The following is an 8,372-nucleotide window of genomic DNA, read 5'->3' as shown; positions in this document are numbered from 1 at the left end:
TCACCATCCATGTCCGTCGTGCCGTAGACTACCGCTTCCCTTCGCCACCACCCCCTCCGCCGCCGCCTGGCAATGGCCCCGACGGCGCATCGGACCAGGACACACCTCCCTGCCCCAACGCCTGGCCGCACAGGCACGACTTTCCGTGTCCTCCTGGAAACTCGCATGCCGGCCGCCCCTCCTGCCGGCTGATTCCGGCCAGCGGGGCCGCCGCCGCGTTGCGCCCTCCTACCGCAATTGGCGGGGTGTGCTGGGACCGTATCTAGCCACTAGCGCGGCGCCACGTCGCCCGGTCAGCACGCGGCTGACGTCCCCTCCTGGCCCCCGTCCCGCGCCCCACATGCTGTCGGGACCTGCCGCCCATGCCAGGCCATCGCAACGGTAGGATTCCCATCGGTTCAAACCCGGCCCCTGGCCTTGACCGGGGTGGACTCTACACGTGGCGCGTCCTCCGCCACAACTCCCCTTGAGCCCGCCTCGGATTCGCTGATTCTCCACGACACGCCACCAAACCCTTCCAGCCCCCTGGCAGTTGCCAGAGCAGATAACCTTATCACCGTGCAGGCCAACTCCCCTTTGTAGCCTTCGCCACCAGCCTGTCGCCCTGGCGGCCAGCCCGATGATATCTGCGCTCCTCGGGAGACAGCTTTGGTGCCCCACCAACCCCCACCCCTGACCGTCGCGGATCCCCAAGGGGACGTGTTGGACCGGCCACTGGTTGGACCCACTGGCGATCCCCAGGACGCCACCCCGCCCCCAGCTGGGCCCGACGCAGATCCCCAGGCCACTTCTGAGGTCTCGGCTGGGCCGGATCTCACCCACCAAGCCGCCACCTGTCCTGCTGATTGCAACCATGCAGAGCACGTAGCCGGCGGCCCACGTGGCGCACCCAGCAGCTCCATGCTGATTCCCCCATGCACGTCCAATGGGACCGCTTCCTGTGCCATTCCGCCCCATGTTCTCAGCTTCCTGGACTCGGTCAAGATGCCAACGGCGCCGCTTCTCGCTACTCTGGCCCCCAGGCGCAAGCGGGCCGAAATCCCGCCCAACTTCACGCCATGCCGGAGCGGACGGATCGCCTCGCAAGATCAGGGCTACGACGCGAAGACAAAAGCCAAACGCGTGCTCCTTCGCAAGCTTGGCCTGCTCGGGAGCGACGAGCTGCTTTTCGCTGACCTTCTCGCTAGATACTCACGGCTATTCGAGCGACCGCTGGCCACGAATGTTGTCCTTGCTTTTGCGGACTTTTTTGGGTGGCGCGTGCCGCGGGAGCTCATTGCGAGCCCCGTGCATGGCCAGGCCCTCCTCACCGAGGCATGACTAGGCATTCCCTAGTCCATCTTGCGCCCCCAACTCTCATGGATAATCACATCAAAGTTGTATTCTGGAATGTGCGTGGTCTTAACAGCAAAGCCAAGCGCACCGCTGTCCGCACTGTTATTGCCTCTACTTCCCCCCTCGTGGTATGCGTTCAAGAGACTAAATTGTCCCTAGTGACGCCCACTCTGGTTTTCGAGACGCTTGGTGCCAGCTTCGCCGACTTTTACTTCCTCCCCACGGTGGGCACATGCGGCGGCATTCTTCTCGCTTGGCGTAGCGACGCGATCGCTCTGGCCAACCCGACCATTGGGACCTACCACGTCTCTGCAATGGTCTCTTCCCTTTCGGGGGGCGACACCTGGTGGATCACCGGCGTTTACGGGCCGCAAAGTGCCCCTGACAAACTTGCGTTCCTCTCCGAGCTTCGCGACCTACAGGACTCTATTGTCGGACCTTGGGTCTTAGGTGGCGACTTCAACATGGTGACCTCCATCGCTGACAAGAGCAACGGTCGGGTCAACCACCGTATGATGAACCAATTCAGGCGCCTCATTGCCGACTTGGCCTTGCGTGACATCTACCTCCATGGCCGAAGATTCACTTGGTCCAACGAGCAAGACAACCCCACGCTCGTGCGCAACGATCGTGTTCTTTGCACACCATCGTGGGAGATCAACAACCCCAACCACATGCTCCATTGCCTCGCTTCGGCGGCCTCCGATCACTGTCCACTCGTTCTTGACTGCTCTCCCCACGAGCGCGGCCGGCCGCGCTTCCACTTCGAGCGATTTTGGACCAAGCTCGAGGGCTTCCACCATACCGTTGCTACGGCTTGGCACTCTGAGGAGCCCGATCCGGACCCATTCCGGCGAATCTACGCACGCCTAAAGGCTACGGCGCGCGCGCTCAGGAGTTGGAGCTCGCGATCGCTCGGAGACATCTCTACGCAGCTCCTAGTTTCCCGCGAACTCATATACCGCCTCGACCTGGCTCAAGACAAGCGCATTCTTTCTGCGAGTGAAGCCTGGCTCCGGCGAGAGCTCAAACACAAGTACTTGGGTCTGGTCTCTCTTGACCGCTCCATTGCTCGGGAGCGGGCTCGCTTCTCCTGGCTTAAGGAGGGAGACACCAATACGGCATTCCTCAAAATCCACACCGCCCATAGATGCCAAAAGAGCCACATGACGGGGTTGCATCAGGATGGCCACTTTGTTAGCGATCTTCTTGGCATGGCACGGGCTGCGTTCGACCACTTTACTGCTACCATTGGTTCCCAGCCCACGCGTGACCACGCGCTCAACCCGCGCCTGTTCAATCAACGCCGCTTCGACCTGCTACCGCTCGACGAGCCTTTCTCCGAGGACGAGATATGGAATGCAATCAAGGCCCTGCCGCTTGGCAAGCCGCCGGGACCGGACGGCTTCACAGCGGAATTCCTACGCTCATGTTGGGCCATCGTCAAAGACGACATTTGTGCCGCATTCGACAAACTCTACACTATGAACGGCATGGGATTTCGCAAACTCAATGAGGCGCTTCTCATCCTACTGCCCAAGAGACAAGATGCATCGACCCTCGTGCATTACCGCCCGATCAGTCTTATACACCTCATTGCCAAGCTTTTCGCCAAAGTACTCTCCCTTCGGCTTGCGCCGCGTCTCCGGGAGATGGTGTCCACGAACCAAAGTGCGTTCATCGCCGGGAGGAGTGCGCATGATAACTTCCTTCTCGTCCAACAAACGGCCCGGCTCCTCCACAACCTCAAGGCGCCGCGTGTTCTTCTTAAATTGGACATCGCCAAGGCATTCGATACGGTGGCGTGGCCATTCCTCCTCGAGATGCTACGACACTTGGGGTTTGGCATGCGTTGGTGTGAGTGGATTTCGATCCTCCTCTCCACTGCTTCGACTCGTGTTCTCCTCAACGGCTCCCCCGGGCCGCCGATCGCTCATGCCCAAGGGCTGCGCCAGGGTGACCCGGTGTCCCCCATGCTGTTCACCCTGGTGATCGACAAGCTCAACGCGCTCCTCGAGCATGCCACCAACCAGGGAATCCTCCAGCGACTGACCACGTGCCACGCCGCGTCCAGCATATCCATGTTCGCCGACGACGTGGTCATCTTCTGCCACCCCGACGCCCAGGAGCTCTCCGCCATCAGAATGCTGCTTGATATTTTTGGCAACGCCTCGGGTCTTCAAACCAACTTCCTCAAGTGTTCCGCTTCACCAATCAGATGTGGCGACAACCACCGCGCCACCATTGGCGCCTCCCTCTCCTGCCCGCTGGCGGAGTTTTCCATCAAATACCTAGGGCTACCGCTCTTAACTCGCAAAGTGCCGGCCTCTGCCCTCCTTCCACTCATCGACAAGCTTACCACGAGGCTCGCCACCTAGAAAGCCTCCCTGCTGTCCTGAGGCCAGCGGCTTGCTCTTGTTAGACATGTCCTCACCGCCATGCCGGTGCATATCCTGTTAGCGCTGGCGCTCCACCCGGCGATCCTCAGAAGGGTCAACAGGCTCATTCGAGATTTTCTCTGGCACGGCAACAAGGATGCCCATGCTGGCTGCTGCATCGTCTCTTGGCAGAAGGTATGCCGTCCCCTCGCGCTTGGTGGACTGGGGATTCGCGATCTGCACCGTACCGGCGTCGCCCTCCGCACCAGGTGGCTCTGGCTGCAGCGAACCGACCCCGACCACTCCTGGAAGCATCTCCACCTCCCGACCGATCACGAGGCCTCTGTGCTCTTCCGTGCTTCCACGACCTGGATCATCGGCAACGGCAACACCTGCAAGTTCTGGCAGGACCACTGGCTCAATGGGCGCTCCATCCCCGAGATTGCTCCCGCCCTCTCTGCCCTCATCCCGAGGCGCCGCCGAAGCCAACGCCTTGTAAGCGATGCTCTCAACAACAGAGGCTGGATCGCCGACATCCACGACACCTTACACCCCCGCGCGGTCATCGAATATGTCGAGCTATGGAGGCTGCTCCAAACTATCCAACTCTCCAGCGAGCCCGACAAGCTCTCCTGGAAATGGACGGCCGATGGGAGCTACTCCGCACGTTCGGCCTATCACGCGCTGTTCATCGGCGCCACCACCGCACCATTCTGGCGCCCCATCTGGAAGACTTGGGCTCCTTCCAATGCGAAGATCTTCCTATGGCTCGCCTCTCTCAACAGATGCTGGACCGCCGACCGGAGAGCGCGCCACAACCTTCCCCATGCCCCCATTTGCAAGTTGTGCAGCCAAGAAAACGAGACACTGCACCACCTTCTCGTCGGCTGCGTCTTCTCGCGCATCGTCTGGCACGACATCATGGCGTGGTGCCGCATTCCAGCCCTTCCCCCTGATGGCGCTTCCGGCTTCTTCGACTGGTGGATGGCAACGATGGCCAGCACGCCAGCCTGCCTCCGCAAAGGGATGAACTCCATCATCATCCTCACCTCTTGGGCACTTTGGAAGCATCGCAACGCAGCCCTCTTCGACAATGCTGCACCCTCCTCCAACAAACTCGTCAAGGACATCAAACAGGAGGCGACACTCTGGGCAAGAGCCGGCGGCAAAGGGCTCGATAGGATCGTTTCTGTAACTTAGTGATGTAATCTATGAGGCTGAGCATCCTCCCTCCCTCGCTGCTCACCAAGCGCCTAGGCCCGCCATCTCTTGTGTACGAGGCCTATGACGCTCACCCTTGTACTCTCCCCCAACCTTTCAATGGAATGATACGCAACTTGCGTATTCGGGAAAAAAAGAAGGGCCGAGCCCATGATATACAAACAGATTACGGGCTGATAGAGAAAAGAAAGGAAACAGGCCGATCAAAAGGTCGTGACAGCAAAAATGCTAAACGCATGGAGCGAAGCGCACTACAGAACACAACGACCTGAAGCAGACATGCACGAGATTTGCAGTACAGATAGATCGAACGGCCTACAATTTAGATGTGAGATAGCTATTTCACATCTACTCCCTATGTTTCTAAATATAAGTCTTTGTGGGGATTCCATTATGGAATACATACGAAGCGAAATGAGTGAATTTACACTTTAAAATGCATCTATATACATTCGTATGTGGTTCATAATGAAATTTCTACAGAGCTTATATTTATGAACGGAGGGAGTAGATGTGAAATAGCAATCCCGTAAACTTAATTCCTTGTTCATGCACGTTGATCCAAGCCACACAAAAATCATGGATGAATGAAACATCATAATTTGTACAAAAGAGGATAGCTAGCAATGAGTCTGCATCTGGAATTTCCCACTTTTATTCTTACCCATGCAAACAAGAACACATAATCGACATTTAGATTCGTGTATGGTTTCAGCACAGCAGTCAGCAAAGTTTGCTTCTTCTCAACAACAGTTTTGCTTGCATGAACAGATAATTAACCAAATTCGTGCAGAGCTCCAAATTCATGAACAAGCATTTTGCACGTACAAATGCACGAGCAAGCATCCGGTCCAACGAGCATCCCGAGGCCGGCTTCCTAGCTAGAGCCTCAAATCGCCGAGCGTCTGCGCAATGGACGAGCGGAGCAGCTCCTCCGCCGTGACGCTCTTGTAGCACGGCGGGCCAACCGCGTCGGCGACCGCCGGGGCGCACGCCCTCGCGGCGTTCGCCCTGAAGAATCACCCCACCGACACTCTTGGCCCCACGCTCTTGGACACCACGCGGTGCACGACGCTCTTGAACCTGTCGTTGGACACCAGCTGCAGGAAGTCGCCGACGTTCACCAGCAGCGCCCCCGGCATCGCCGGCGCGTCGGCCCACGCAGCGGGCTCGCCGCCGTCGCCGTCCACGAGCACCTGGAGGCCGCCGACGCCGTCCTGGAGCAGCACGGTGAGGAAGGCGGGGTCGCTCAGCGTCAGGTGCGGCTCCGGGCACGCCGGGTAGTAGTGGCCGGACACGCTGAGTGCCTCCAGGCAGCCGGCCTCCTCCTCCAGGTAGGCAGGTACCCGCGCCGCACCCCCAGGGCCTCAGAGAGCAGCCCAAAGAACTCGCGCCCCAGCGCCCGAATCTGCGCCGTGTATCCGGCGCGGCGCCCCTGAGCGCCGGCGGGAGGAGCTCCTCGTCGTCCTTCTCCTTGTCCATGTCCTCCATGTAGATGGTGTCCCGCCATTTGCCCAGCAGCGTCCGGAAGAGGTCGGCGTTGCAGTTGTAGCGCACGCGCCGCGCGGCGTCCCGCGTGTAGTAGGGCGCCTTGGCCTCCGGGGGCTCCTCGTTGAACCGCCGCCCCGCCGCCAGCATTCGCCACATGGCCGCCTCCGGCACGCCGTGGTTCACCAGCTGGAAGAAGCCCGCGGCCTGAGCGGCCGCCCTCACCGCGCCGACCACCTCCGACCGGCTGCCCGAGAGGTCGACGACCGGGATGGCGGCGGCGTCGGGGCAGGCCGACTGGGAGAGCGGGTCCGGAGGGTGGCGGAAGAAGGCCGGTACGGCCGTGACGCCGGCGTCCACGAGGCCCTTCACGCCGGCATTGGTCTCGTCGAAGGCCTTGATGGCGGCGAGGCGGTCGGAGGCCATGGTGGATGAAGCCACGAAGGCGGCAAGCTAGCGCAAGCAGCCAGTGCACTCACGTGCTTGTACTGAACTACTGATGGATGATGAGCCGGTGGGTGATGGATCCATCATCCATGTGGAGTGCTGCAAGCTGAACAGCTGGTGTGGACCGTCCATGTGGAGTGCTGCAAGCTGAACAGCTGGTGTGGACCGTGGACGTGGACGTGGACGGATCACATGCGAGCTGCATGGCTTGTCTATATTGTTGCCGCGTAGACATGCATGCATTCACCAATCGTGTGCTTGCGTACCCGTCACCGCTGCCACCTAGTATTGGCACGGGTGTCGCCCTCCTTTTGGAATCTGAAAACAACCGGACCACTCTTGGTCTACTGGCCGGTGCAACGATTTCACGAGCGTCTTGTCTGTATGGTAAGACCAACTCCAACGCGCTATCCAAACCGACAAGTGGTTTAGTCGCTTTTTGTTTGTTTGAGTCGATATTTTGAACGACGTATGTGGCCATTTTTATATACATATCAAAAACATTGCCTAAAGTTCGCACATGTCTTATAACTAAAAAAATCATAGTTTTACAACCAATTAGTAATCTGATAGTTTACAAGTCAAATAAAATTTAAATTATCACAAATACATTTGAAAGAAATAAGCCGATACATTTATTGATTGTCAAGATGAGCCCACATATGTTTAACTAAATCATCTTGTAGTTGAATGTGAATGTGAGTTCCCCAATTGCGCATTTCATGATGAAATTGGCTAAACTGTGCAAACGTTGCCGCTCCTTCCTGCTCATGCACAACATTTTCACCCCGAAATTGAAACCCTTGGTCATAGTTTTTATTCGGATGCTCATCCTTTACGATCATATTGTGCATGATCATAGAAACAGTCATCACCTCCCACAACTTTTTGGTGCTTCAAGTTCTAGTAGGATACCGAACGATGCCTCATTCTTGGTGCTTCAAGTTATAGGAATGATCTTTTCTAGTTGTTTCGTTTAATTTTCTAAAACCAATTATCATTCTATAGCCACTAACAATTCTTTGTGGAATAAGTTCATTCTAATAATTAGGACCAACAGTAATACCTTCTTTCCTAGGAACACAATGAACATGGCTTAACCATCTACTATCAGCTATAGAATAGATTATACATGCTTTCAGAAGTTTTAATATTTCCGTTTTTACCACTTCCTTCATCTTCGGATTTAACCGACGTTGGTGGTCAACAACGGGTTTAGCATCAGGTTCCATATTAATCTTGTGCTAACATAGAGTGGAAGTAATGCCCTTTAAATCATTAAGAGTATATTCAATAGCAGCTCGGTGCTTCCTTAGAACTTTCAGTAATCTTTCTTCTTCATGTTCAAAAAGGTTAGCACTACTAATAACAGGATATATCTTCTTCTCGTCAAGATAAGCATATATAAAAGTGTCTGGCAATTGTTTTAATTCAAACATAGGATCACCTTTAGGTGGAGGATGACCTCCTAGAGTTTCAATAGGCAAATTATGTTTAAGCAAA

At 56.5% G+C, this 8,372-nt stretch overlaps 2 pseudogenes; one reads left to right on the top strand and one right to left on the bottom strand.

Annotated features, from left to right (window-relative positions):
• Window positions 1-623: 623 nt before the first annotated feature.
• On the top strand, window positions 624-1,324 carry LOC147960948 (uncharacterized; annotated as a pseudogene).
• A 4,491-nt stretch (window positions 1,325-5,815) lies between these two features.
• On the bottom strand, window positions 5,816-7,047 carry LOC147960947 (DIBOA-glucoside dioxygenase BX6-like; annotated as a pseudogene).
• Window positions 7,048-8,372: the final 1,325 nt, after the last annotated feature.

Source organism: Triticum urartu, chromosome 7A, assembly GCF_056163025.1.
Source record: "Triticum urartu cultivar PI428250 chromosome 7A, HENAU_Tu73, whole genome shotgun sequence".
Taxonomy (NCBI): Eukaryota; Viridiplantae; Streptophyta; class Magnoliopsida; order Poales; family Poaceae; genus Triticum; species Triticum urartu.
This window is presented reverse-complemented; position numbering and strand designations above follow the sequence as displayed.